Here is a 14,468-nt window from a genome sequence, read left to right as displayed (position 1 = left end):
CCATTAGCTAGTGACCCTAGTATTTTTGACCAGTGGCTTCTTGAATTATTTCCTTTTTAAGTCAGATACCCTCTACCACAAGCTGTAGATCTTTTCTGAGTGAATTTATTAAAATTACTTTAGCTAAAAATGATTTCTACCTTTAATTATTTTAAAATAACTTCATTTTCATATGCTAGAAAAATATCCAGTAAGACAACAACAAAAAACAGCAAATAAAATTCAGGAATCAAAAGAACTCCTGATCCAAATACAGGTGTACATATGAGAATGGTCTGATAGGACATGAATGGATCTTATCATTTTGTACATTGTTACAGCTCTATGTTTATACTTGCATGATTTTTAATTACTATGCAAATTAACATGTGTGAAAGATTTGCAGAATCTTAGGTACATATGTTGCTAAATATTGAAATCAAATATTTAAGTTAACTAATAGCATCTATATGATGTGTTACTGTCAATCTATATTCCACATTGTGATGTGCAAGTGCAGTTCCCTACTGAAGTCAAAGTGGAGGAGAGAAGTGGGAATCCATTAAAATACACAAAATGTAAGAAGTTCATGTATTGTACTCACATTTTAAAATGTCCTGAATATGTTTTTACCTTAGAGGCCATAACAACTAAATGCCGTGAATGAAGGTCAAGATCAAACATAATCCACACTATTTAGGGAGGTGGTTTTTTGTTTATTTGTTTTTGTTTTTAAACACATATTTGTACTGGAATCTGCCTCCAGATCTACATTGCAAAACTTAGCCATCTGGGCCAAAAGTTTCTAAAGATTTTAGGTGCTTCCGTTTTTGGATGCCCCACTTGAGACACGTTAGCCTGATTTTCAGAAGTATTGAGCACCTGTGACTGCAATCAAAGTCTGTGGGAATGGCAGGTGTTCAAGTGCTCTGAAAAGCAAGTGTTTTAAGTTGGACAGCCAAATATTAAAACTCCGTGAATCGCTGGTCTAGTCTGAAAATTTTGGCCTTGGTATATGTTAAATGTTGATTTACTGACAGCAGCATCCCTGCTGGATTATTGATCATTTGGTATTCTGCTATCAGTCAGGAAACATGCCTTTCCAGAGGTCCAGGACTTCTGTGTTCTTGGTGGTGTGGTGTCTGGCATATCACAGAGAACTCGAGGGAATGAACCAGATACCACAGGATTCACTACTACACATATCCTGTACCCCTGCCTCTTGTGAGAGTGCTGGGTAAGAGCCCACTGCCAGCCTGTCTACTTCGATCAAGTACAGGTGTCAGGATTTGGCACTCTGTATCTCCTCCCTTCAATGTCTGTAGAAGCTATGCTCACACAAGCAGAGAGTCTGGACTCTTTAGTGAAGATTTTGAATTGTACATTATTGGCCCGACACCCTGAACAGGATCCTAATCAGGGAAGATTTTTCTCTCCTTTTAATTTTTTTCCTTTTAAAAATGACTATATCCCCTCTCTTTTTCACTTCTTTATTTTCAGTTTGTTCATATGGTAAGTCTAGTGCTGGCCAGTCAAAAGCCAATCGACTCTATCTAGAGAGAAACATATTCCATTCAGTCAAAAATGGTCAGTAGTTACAAGCTTTGTGTGGGGGAAACCATGGCAAATTGGGAGAAGGAATCCACCCCCACATTGCAGGGACAGTAAAGAGCTGCAGTGCCTCCCTCTTCTGAGCCTACACATAGAAGTTTGGGGACATTGGGTCCACCAGTTGCTCATTCACAATAGAACTTCTTGGCAAATGCCCTATTTAGGGCTGGTGCCAAGCACTCCTCTGAGGCATTCAGAGTTATGGCCCCACAAGGATATCTATAACAGGACTTTTATGGTGCTGAAACCCTTGTCTGGTACAGAGTTCCTTGTGCATGTCTTCCTTCGAAGAGTCAACATCACACATTATAGTACCCTGGATGTTACATCTCCTTAGAAATTACACAGATTTTACTCAGAAATGTTTGTTTATGTTTTACTAACCCATTATGTAGTCTAAACACAAATGGGGATTAGTTTCCTGTTTTTCATTTTCTATGAGGAAAATAAAACCTGGCCTTTGGCTTTTTTATTATTTACAAATATATAATAGCAAAGCGATGGTCTAAGCAGCCAAGGGATCTCTAGAGAGAAATTCAACTGACTGGGAAAAGAAAAAAAATCAGTTAATTTAGCAAAATATAGGATGGCAAGTTAAGATGAAACAGGAAATAAAGAAATATTGGCATGGATGAGGACAAGGGTCAATATTAGATCATTTGGAAAAATCAAATATTTTATCAGAGTTAATCTAAAGCAGGGGTCCCTTTTTCTTTCGGAGCCCCCCCCCCCCCCAACATGCTATAAGAACTCCAGGGCCCAGTGCGGGGGGAGCAGAGAGGGAGAGAAGGGTCCTTGGGGCTTCAGCCACAGAGTGGGGGACTCGGGGCTCCGGACTTCAGCCACCAGGCAGAGGAGGCCCTCGGGGCTTCAGCCCCGTGGGGTGCCGGGGTTTCAGGGGGGGAGCTCAGGGCTTCAGCCCCGTGGGGGCATTGGGGTTCTGGGCTTTAGGCAGTGGGGGTGCCGGGACTCTGGGCTTCAGCCCCATGGCTCTGCTCCCGGCTTCAGCCCTGCTGGGGTGCCAGGACTCTGGGCTTCAGCCCCGTGGCTCCGGCTTCAGCCCCATGGGGAGTGCTGGGGCTTGGGACTCCCTGCGGCTCCATTCCAGGTTTCAGCCCCATGGGGGCACCAGGCTTCTGCCGTGGGGCCCTGTGGTCCCCTGGAACCAGCTCATAGCCCCCAAGGGGCCGCGGACCCCTGGTTGAGAACCAGGGCCGGCTCCAGAGTTTTGGCCGCCCCAAGCAGCCAAACAAACAAAAACAAAACAAAACAAAAAAAAGCCGCGATCACAATTGCGATCTGTGGCGGCAATTCGGCGGAAGGTCCTTCGCTCCAAGCAGGAGTGAGGGACCGTCTGCCGAATTGCCGCCGAACAGCTGGACGTGCCGCCCCTCTCCGAAGTGGCCGCCCCAAGCACCTGCTTGGTAAGCTGGTGCCTGGAGCCGGCCCTGTTGAGAACCACTGATCTAAAGAACTAACTTTTGGATTGAGGAGACTCCAAAGGACTCATCATTTCACACTTGAGAAAGTCCTGTTATTAATGTGCAGTCCTACTAATCTCAAAGCAGCACTCTTGAGTTTTAACTTTACAAACTTACACAAATTTTATCAGCAAGTTTCATATTTGGAACGGCTTAACTTTACTTTTTTACATTTGTATGTACATTTCAAACTTTTCTGAACTTGGGCTGACAAATCTTCTATGTGTTGCCTACAGTTTGCAGTGGTCTTTCTCGTAATACTGTACTCTTGACTTTGGACAATATATTCATCCACAACATATCATGTTTTACCACACTATTATACTACCCTGATCAGTTTTTACATTGCATTGAATGCACTACATCTATAACAAGAAAATTTCTGTAACATCCTAAAATTCAGCCCACATTTCTGCTACTATTAATTATTGAATGATTCTGAAACACTTATTCATGCCTCTAGGCCCATTGGGACTATTTGTATGAGTAAAGGATTGCAGGGTTGGGCTGTTTTTCATAGTCTGAAATCCCACTAATGCTATATTTTATCAAAATAAATATGTTATAATTAGGGCTGGTCAAAAAATTTCAAATGAAATATTTTCCTGTTTGAAAATAGGGTTTCAGCTAAATTGAAATTTTCCACAAGACAGGATTGATTTGGGGGGAATTTTATGTTCAGAAAGTTCAAATGAAATATTTCACTTCGGGTTTGGTAGCCATTAATCTCTGTAAGCCTGAGCTACCGTAGTGCTTCATGGGAGTTGTAGCTCTGAGTTCCTTGTGCCCTCATTCTGCACTATGGGCCCTGCTCCCCAGCCAGATAACAATTCCCATTGTGCACCACATTTATCCCTGTTATTGATCCATTAGATTTAATAATCTAAATCCGTTGCCTTGACTCAGGACAAAAACAGATGTTGAAATATAGGAATTTCCTGCAGTATGGAGTCATTGTAAGTTTCTTTCATTTATATTGTATGAACATAATTTGTTCATAGTATAGAAGAGTTGCTTTCATATCAGGCATCTTCAAACTCCTACTTGGGATAGCCTAATGGTCTAAACACCAAGTTTGGAATACCTATACTCTCTTAACTAGGCAGTGTCAACCTAGTCTTTCAGGATCAATAAATTAAGTGCTATATAATGACATCAAAGATCCCAAGGTTCTTTTAAGAAATAGATCCTGATCCTGCAAAAACTTACATATATGTAAAAAGAACAGGACTACTTGTGGCACCTTAGAGACTAACAAATTTATTAGAGCATAAGCTTTCGTGGGCTACAGCCCACTTCTTCGGATGCATATAGAGTGAAACATATATTGAGGAGATATATATACACACATACAGAGAGCATGAACAGGTGGGAGTTGTCTTACCAACTCTGAGAGGCCAATTAAGTAAGAGAAAAAAAACTTTTGAAGTGATAATCAAGATAGCTCAGTACAGACAGTTTGATAAGAAGTGTGAGAATACTTACAAGGGGAGAGATAGATTCAATGTTTGTAATGGCTCAGCCATTCCCAGTCCTTATTCAATCCTGAGTTGATTGTGTCTAGTTTGCATATCAATTCCAGCTCAGCAGTCTCTCGTTGGAGTCTGTTTTTGAAGTTTTTCTGTTGTAAGATAGCCACCCGCAGGTCTGTCATTGAATGGCCAGACAGGTTAAAGTGTTCTCCCACTGGTTTTTGAGTATTATGATTCCTGATGTCAGATTTGTGTCCATTAATGGAAAAGAAGCCCTTGAGGAATTCCACCATGATTTCAATAATTTCCATCCCACCATCAACCTCAGCCTAGATCAATCCACACAAGCGGTCCATTTCCTGGACACTACTGTGCTAATAAGCGATGGTCACATAAATACCACCCTATACCGGAAACCTACTGACCGCTACACTTACCTACATGCCTCCAGCTTCCATCCAGGACACACCACACGATCCATTGTCTACAGCCAAGCTCTAAGATATAACCGCATTTGCTCCAATCCCTCAGATAGAGACAAGCACCTACAAGATCTCTATCAAGCATTCTTAAAACTACAATACCCACCTGCTGAAGTGAAAAAACAGATTGACAGAGCCAGACGAGTACCCAGAAGTCACCTCCTACAAGACAGGCCCAACAAAGAAAATAACAGAACACCACTAGCTGTCACCTTCAGCCCCCAACTAAAACCTGTCCAGCGCATCATCAGAGATCTACAGCCTATCCTGAAAGATGATCCTTTACTCTCACAGATCTTGGGAGACAGACCTGTCCTCGCTTACAGACAACCCCCCAACCTAAAGCAAATACTCACCAGCAACCACACATCACTGAACAAAAACACTGACCCAGGAACCTATCCTTGTAACAAAGTCCGATGCCAACTCTGTCCACATATCTATTCAAGTGACATCATCATAGGGCCTAATTACATCAGCCATACCATCAGGGGCTCGTTCACCTGCACATCTACCAATGTGATATATGCCATCATGTGCCAGCAATGCCCCTCTGCCATGTACATTGGCCAAACCGGACAGTCTCTACGCAAAAGAATTAATGGACACAAATCTGACATCAGGAATCATAATACTCAAAAACCAGTGGGAGAACACTTTAACCTGTCTGGCCATTCAATGACAGACCTGCGGGTGGCTATCTTACAACAGAAAAACTTCAAAAACAGACTCCAACGAGAGACTGCTGAGCTGGAATTGATATGCAAACTAGACACAATCAACTCAGGATTGAATAAGGACTGGGAATGGCTGAGCCATTACAAACATTGAATCTATCTCCCCTTGTAAGTATTCTCACACTTCTTATCAAACTGTCTGTACTGAGCTATCTTGATTATCACTTCAAAAGTTTTTTTTTTCTTACTTAATTGGCCTCTCAGAGTTGGTAAGACAACTCCCACCTGTTCATGCTCTCTGTATGTGTGTATATATATCTCCTCAATATATGTTTCACTCTATATGCATCCGAAGAAGTGGGCTGTAGCCCACGAAAGCTTATGCTCTAATAAATTTGTTAGTCTCTAAGGTGCCACAAGTACTCCTGTTCTTTTTGCGGATACAGACTAACACAGCTGCTACTCTGAAACCTTACATATATGTGTAACCTTAAGCATGTGACTTGAATTGAAGCTAAATCCAATAGGATGTCAAGGGGCACACTCATGTGCTTAAGGTTAAGAACATGTGAATGTTTTTGCAGGGTTGGAGCCTTAATGGTTTTTTTGTATATAATAGGTAGTAAACTTTCAAATAGTTTGTGAGCCCTCTAGTGGCCCTCTCTGTCTTCTGTGTTTCAGAAGCCACCAGAACCCTGCCAGAGGAGCAGCGTATATATGTTGCTAGGCCCTGAATGTTATATATATTTAGTAAACATGGTTATTTGGACCCCACTGTGCCCAGGGGGGTTCCGTCACACTAGGTATAATGTGTAAAGAGCAAAAGACACAACAGGTTTTTCCAGGGGTCTCTGGCTAAAATTTCTCCTTCGCACACTAACGTGTACAGTTGGTTACTGTATTTCATTGTGACAGATTTATATTAGGTAAAGTGCTTTGCAACCATTTGGACTGGAAATTGATATATAAATAGGAGTATAAATATAATTCAAATTTAGGATCAAAGTTTCTTACCTTATAACTCACAGTCTGTTAGGAGACATCCTCTAGATTCCAAGTATCTAAATGGGAAGGGGTGGGGTGAATCTATCACTCCGCTGATGAATTCTTTTTTTTAAGCCACCCAGAGCTTTGGCATAATACTCTAAATACCAGTCCCAGCAATAAATGCTATTCACAAAGGTATGTAAATCTCTTGTTAGCATCTTCCACAAAGCTGTTACACAGAAAAAGGGAGCCATTGTCTCCTAAAGCATTAGCAAAATGCTGCATTATGTTTATTGAATGGAGAAAGACAAATGTATTAGGTAAAAGAGCTTTAAAACATTAAAGGGGTATTATAAACACCTGAAAAGTGATTCAATATGTAGCTGAAATATGAAAGTATACTATGGTGTCTTCAAAAATTGTGTCTGGAATATCAGCTAACTGTTGAACTTGGAAAAATACCATTACAAATGTTATGTTATCAGCAGGAGAGATCAAAGCCAGTGCAAGGATAACAAAATGAGTTAGGAACTATTTATTCCAAACCTATGAGGCAAGTCTGCATGGAGCAGTTATACAAATAGATTTCAGGAAGCATTTAATATGAAAATGCTAAAGTTTTCAACCAGATGTTTTGTGCGGGTTTAGTTTCAAGCTTCCCTAGGATAGTTAAAACAAAGAAATTTTATTACATGCAGTCATGTAATATATCAGCTTTGGGGCTGACACTGAAAGGGGCAGGTTAGAATGATACCATGTTGCATGCTCATCTGCTTCACTTACACATCTACTCTGCATTCAGCTCAGTATCAGCTACTCCTGGAATTGCTGCTTATTGGAAACAACTCTGGTGTTTAATGAACTGAAGATGAGTGAATTAGTGCCTGATCCTGTGAGGTACTGAGCACTTCCTGAGAGGTGCTGCTAATTGCACTCAGCTGCTTGAGATGTAGTTGAGAGCACTCAGTACTTTGTAGGATCAGGCCTTAATAACAATCAGTGAAGACCACTGGAAATTGCTTTAAAAAAGTCTTTGGCTAGAATCTTGGGCACTTGCTTCTGTTGAACTCAGAGTGGAACCTGTTCTAATGCCTGAGGGAGAGGATGCACAAAGAGGGATGTGTACAGATAAAGTTTCCTCAATATGTCCAATAAGAAGACAATCATAACTCCATACTTTGTTGTGAAAAGGAAATGGAGTTGTTTCAGGAAGCAGACCTGGAATGCAGCCCGAAGCTGAACTTTCCCCCTATTCATTAAAATATTAGCTAAAGTTTCTAAAAAGAGTTTCACTGCAAATTAGAATTAATGATTTTATGCATCTAGAAGTTCTTGTCCAATGACCATCTTGTGTGTTTTTACAGCTGTCTCTTATATACATGCTATGCTACCCATAGCATCTGCTTCATAAAATACTTTAAGAGGTTCTATGATAGAAATATTGGCTTGAGTGATCAGGAGGGGGTGGGGGAGATGAATCCCCTAAGCAAGAGGGAGAAAAAGAAACACAAAGGAAGATAGATAGAGAGAAGGAGACAAAAGAAGCAAAAAAGGGAAATGAGAAAGAAAGAGAGGGTGGAGTCCACAAAGCACCAGAATTTAAAGGAAATCATTTTTAAGGATGAACAGGCTATGCAGTTATACAACATACAGTACATTGCCATGTCACCTACAAATAAGAAATAATTCATCCAAACAACAAAAAATTGAAAAGTATTGATCAACATGTGCATAAAAACCTGAGTAACTGTGTAACCTTTGCAGTTCCTCACCCATCTTCCCCGTCTAACTTCACTTCTTGGGTCACATCTTTAGTCAGACAGTAAATTTTTTAGGTCAAAGACTTTGGCGTTTGTTTGTGCTCTAAAGTGCCCAGCACACTTTTGGACACCATAAAATAAAAAATAATAATTATAAATCTTGGACACAGAGGCTGCACAACCCTGTTTTGGCCTGCACAAATTTGCCAAGCCAACTACCAGATCTGTGCATGCAAAAATTCTGGTTTACAGGGGTATAGATAGGTTCTGAATATACAAAGCACAAGTTAGGTCACAAATCAGTGTGTTTTACATGTCCCTTGCTGTTTCTGATCCACATAGGATGTGAGACAGTTACAGCCCCTAGCTATAGTCTGGCTGTTTAGCTCAAGCTGTAGAAATGAATGCTTATTGCTCTAGTCTAGAGATCCCTTGTTCAATTTCCAGAGTCAACTAAGATAGCAACTGTCACATGTAAATCAGAAGCCTGATGAAAACTTGGATCAATGTGTTACATTCATAAAATGTAGAAGAAAACTCTTGTGTGAAGCATAAATTAAAAGAATTTAAAATTAGACTTGAACACTTTTAAAATCTGGTTTAGTTGTTCTTTGGTATTAAGTTACATTCAGAATTTTGGGACAGCTACATAAACTGGTGTCTAGTGCAACATTAGACATTTTCAGTTCTAGGCAGGTGGCCAATGGCCAGTAGGGATTACAGATATCAATATTATTTTTTCTTTTGTTTTATTCACATAACTTACTACAAAGAAAAAACCCTGCTGAATGATTCACATCCAGCCATCGGTGAACTCAGCTACTCTGTGTGACTGTATATTCATATATTGTTGCTCTAGTCCCTCCCCATCCCTTATTCCCCTTTGTCTGTTGCACCCACTTGTAGTATTGAATCTTAAACTAGGTCAAACTCTTCAGGGCAAGAACTATGAGCTAGATTCACCCCTGGACTGGCACAAAGGAGAAAGGTTGTATCTCCCATATTCTGCTCCTGCCTGGCGCAGGTTAGGGCATTCTTCAGGGCTGCTCTAGCTTGTGTCCCTAGCCTTTATGAGCCATTGCACGAATGCAGAATCATCACCATGTGAGATTACCCTGGCCACTCATGCCCTTGCAAGGGCCTCTGGTAGGAGCAGGAATGCAGAGCCAGCAGAGCTACCTCGGTGCCTCCTGTAGATGGCCACCTGCATACAGATTAGATTGTCCTGCAGCCGCTTTGTTCTATGAATAAGCTTGTTCAAAAGGGCCAGACTGCAGAGATAAATTCCCCCATGTGACTTAGGTTATGTCTGCACTACGGACCTTATAGTGGCACAGCCACTGTCAGGTCTCCCATGTAGCCTCTCAAAATCACCCCCAATGAGCGACAGTAGCTATGTCGATGAAACTTTTGTTGATCAGAGGGGTGGTTTTTTCACACCCCCTGATCAACAAAAGTTTTACGGACAAAAGAGCTAGTGTAGACATAGCCTTAGTATGTATTTGTACAGTAACTAGTATAATGAGGCCCCCAGTCCAGTTGGGATTTCTGGATGCTGCTGTAATACAAATAATAATACAATTCACATATATTCATGAGTATTTTCAAGTTTTACCCCAGTCAATAGCCCATCTTTGCTATGGACCACAGCTTCCTCCCTTCCCCCATAAGGCTGGGAAATTGTAAAATCCTACTCAGACTTTTCTGAATTTCCCATAGGAAAAGTTCACCAGCGTCACAGTGAAAACAGTTTATGGCTACAAAATGACTTGATTTCTCACAAATACTCAAAAGCAAGCTTCTGCAATGTTTTGCCAGCAATGAGAATATTGTTGTACAACTCTGCCAGTGTCTCTTGTTTGTATGATTCAGCTGCTACTTTTCACAGCCAGGAATTGGAGCCTGAACTGAAGCCCTGTGGATGAATCCAAGTGGCCAGAGCTGGGGATCAGTGCCTGAAATGCTGCGGCCGGAGAAGGGTATTGGCGCCCAAAGCCCCGTGGCTGGAGCCTGGTCTGCACAGCCAGGCTCCCTAAGTCCTGCCGCTGGAGCCCGCTTCCCAACCACCCCAGGGCAGAAGCCCCACTGCCCCCCCATAGGTAGAGAAGAGGACTCACTCTGCTCCAGCAGCATTGTGCCCCACCTGTCTCCAGGGGTGGTGCAGGGCTGCACCTCCAGGAGCAACAGAGAGGGAGGTGGAGGGGCCAATGCTTTGCCGTGCCCCCACTCCCTCACCACCGATACAAGAGATTTTGCTTTTAGCTGTTCTGAAAAACCTTGCAGCACCTAGGACAGAGATATGCGGGGGGGGGGAACTAGTGAGGGGTTTAAAAACATTGTGAAAATCACCTCTCCAAATTTGCATAACAGTAGTGGTGACAGTATCATAATGTTTTAGCTTGTATAAAACACTGGTTAATTTTAGAATTATAGCTTTAGATAAGTAATAATTCATGATAATTTATAGTGAAAAATCCAAAATGGCCACTGCAATAATAATTCTCTATTAGAAAACATCAAAATGAAGGACACAGACTAAATTGACTAATAGCAGATAAGAGACGGGATGAAATAGAGTTCAACAAGCATGACTCAGCTTCCTCTCCAAAATGCCTGAAGGGCGGAGCTAGGAGGAGGATTTATGCTAATAGCTAGAAGGAGGATCAACACAGGATTAGGGTCTATGCTAATAAATTCAAGTTGATTGGCTGAGCTGGTATAATTAGGCAGGGAGGATCTATGCTGATTTCTGAGCTTGGAAAAGCAACCAATCAGAGAAGGCTAGGAACTGAATATAAGGCTGCCAACCAGCAGGTTGGTGTTTGGTTGTGAGCTGAGGAGAAGGAAGAAGTAGAAGAGTTGAGAAGATAGCAACAGCAGTTGAAGAAACAGCAGCAGATCTGAGACACTAACAGCAGTTTATGTGGATAGGGCAGAAGGACGGACCCTAGACGGTTCAGAGGGAGTGTAAGTCTGATTTTCTGTCTATTTTAAAAGACTGTCTGGGGTGCTTGTAAATAAAGCTAGATGCCTGCTTTTGAGTGAGATCCACCCCACCCTATTCTGTGACCGTTTGATCACTGCTGACGAATGGTAATGTTAAATTGTACCGTCTTTTCCATATACAAACTTGTAATGTGTGTGTGTGTGTATATATATGTATGTGTGTGTGTGTGTGTGTGGAGAGTCTTTGTCTGGTACATGGTAATAAGTTCAATATTATGTATCAGCATTGTAGTAGGGTTTGTATACATATATATGCAGGGTCTCCGTGTGCCTTAAGTATCACATTGTAACCGTTATATGATTTGTGTATGTTATGTGTTCTGTGTAGTTTGTGTCTTTATATATTAAAGCAGCGCAATAAAATAATCTCTAAATAAGAATTCATGGTGTTTTACTATCTTATGTATTATAATGTATTCCCTCTTGCTTTATTGAATGCATTGTAATTGCTTACTGTACTTCCTTTAAATAAATTATACTTTATTTTCGAAGAATTACTGCTTGAATATCAATCCTTTGAGTGGAGGGTTGTATCTGTGTCCTCCCATGGGTTAGTAGGATTAGCCAGCTCTGTGAGTTGGAGACAAACCCCCTGGTAAAACCCTGGCGCATCCTCGAGGATGTGCCACCACCTTATTACCCATTTGGGCAGAATAAATTGATTATCAATTTATGATTATAGGCAAGCCGGTACTAGAATGCCTTGGGTCCAAATTTTGGGGTACCATCACAGCCCAAGAGGCTGCCGTGGCCACAGGAAAACCCCCTGGTGGCTGCATGTGGCCATGGTGGTCGCATTTGAGAAACACTGGGATAGACAATGAGCCAGATCCTTAGCTGGTGTAAACTAGCATAGGTTATTGATTTCAGTGAAATAATATTGATCTAGACTAACTAAAGACAAATGTGTATACACATACACATTTCTCCATGTCTAGCTTTAGGAAACCAAACACAATGCCAAGCAGTTTGGGGCATTGCTGAACAAATAACTGGGCAGCAAATGAAATTAACAATAATGAAAAGCAGTACTTCCTCAAAGAAAATAACATCCAAAAAGCCACTGGTATCCATCAGTCAGAATTCCTTTTGCTTTGAACACAGTTGTCATGAAAATCATGCATTTCAAACCACATGACGCCACGCTGGACTATTTAATTTGAATAGTGTGCTTCTAACACTTTTTGTAGAGACCAAGTATCATCAACAAGGAGAAAAAGTAAACGAGAACATTAAAAATAATAGACCCTATTTAAGCAAAGTGCTTAACAACAAGCAGGAGAGTAATTCCATCGAAATCAATGGTCTTAAATGCTTTGCTGGATCAGGGCTTAAAAAATGGCTGTTAACTGTGCTGAATACAGTACAAAAGCAGGGAGGAAGAGAGTCTGTTTTCCTATCTATGAGCCTGTTACAAATCCCACTGAAGTCAACAGAAAGATTCCCATTGACGTAAAGGGCATTGGTGAGTATGGCCTGCTAAGGGTGAGGGAAATGAGGAAGGGATTGCTCAGTTGCATGAAACTATGAGTGATGGGCAATGGCACTGAATACTGGCACCATTTTCCACAGGCGGTAGTGATTTCAGCAGATATCTCACTCCTGAGGGTAACAAAGGCACAGAGAGCACAGCTGCTGCTGGCATCCTGAAATCACCCAGGCTCGTATGCTGCTAGCCTGTGTACTGCAATGTTTCCTACCAAAGCTATTGTGAACTGACATGGGAGAGTGTCCTATGCAGGGCCGGTGCTACCATTAAGGCAAACTAGGCGGTTGCCTAGGGCGCCAAGATTTGGGGGTGCCAAAAAGCGGTGCCCCCAATTTTTTTTTTACAGCGTTCCTGGGCTGGGCTGGGCTGGGCTGCCGGCGGCGCGCTGACACGTGCGACTCAGACTCCCTCTCCCAGCGCAGCGGCCGCTCCACTTCTCCCGCCTCCCAGGATTGCGGTGCCAATCAGCTGTTTGGCGCCGCAAACCGGGGAGGGGAGGAGAATTGGAGCTGGGGCGGCGTGCTCGGGGAGGAGGCAGAGCAGAGGTGAGCGGGGGTGGGGAGCTGCTGTGGGGGGGGGCGCCTCAGGGTGGAGGGGGGCGGGGAGCTGCCACAGGGCTGGCGGGGGGGCGCAAGGTGGAAGTTTCGCCTAGGGCGTGAAACTTCCTTGCACTGGCCCTGGTCCTATGGGGGAGGAAGAAATATGGCTGCCATCCATAGAAACCTTTGGCAGAGGATTGCAGAGCACCGACCTGAAAGTTTTATTGAGATCACTCAGGAGGATTCAAGGGACATCCCTGTGTACATAAGCAAACTGCCCCTGCCTAACTGTAGGGTTTTCTTCCTCTGCATCAGACTCACCTATGCTCAGCTGCCAGGACTGACTGGACAGCAGTGGAGTCTCAAATAGGTCCTGGCTTGTGGCATAGCTGGATCCTTCCCCCCACTCACAGTTGCATATGCCCCATTCTCCTCCTTTCCTCTTCCACCTCCTCCTCATCTGCCCTGTGACTATTCTCGGAGGTAACCACAGTGGTGAATGGGGTGATGGTGGGGTCTTCACCAAGTATGGCATGTAGCTCTTTGTAAAAGCAGCAGGTCTTTAGCTTAGCACCGGATCGACTGTTGGCCTCCCTGGCCTCCTGCTATGCCTGCCACAGTTCCTTTGCTTTCACGCAGCACTACTGTGGGTCCCTGTCATACCCCTTTTCCTGCACCCCTGTGAAATCTGCTCACAGATGTCCATGTTTCTATGGCAGCCTCTTCTCCCCACAGGTCCTGGAGATCCAATATCTCCTGTCTACTCCAAGCCGGAGAGTGTGTGGAAAGTGGTTAGCTGGGCAGTTGCACATAACAATGGAGAGCTGCTAGGTGTGCTCGCCAAGCTGGACAATCAGGAAAAGGCATTTCAAAAATTCATAGGGCTTTAAAGTGGGGGTCGGCTTTACATGATCTCTGTGACCCCTGGGCAGTGGAGTTCACAATTGTGACCAGAGCGGTCAGTGTCAGGCATTGTGGGACAGCT

The sequence above is a fragment of the Emys orbicularis genome, chromosome 2 (genome assembly GCF_028017835.1).
Source record: "Emys orbicularis isolate rEmyOrb1 chromosome 2, rEmyOrb1.hap1, whole genome shotgun sequence".
Classification (NCBI taxonomy): Eukaryota; Metazoa; Chordata; order Testudines; family Emydidae; genus Emys; species Emys orbicularis.
This window is presented reverse-complemented; position numbering follows the sequence as displayed.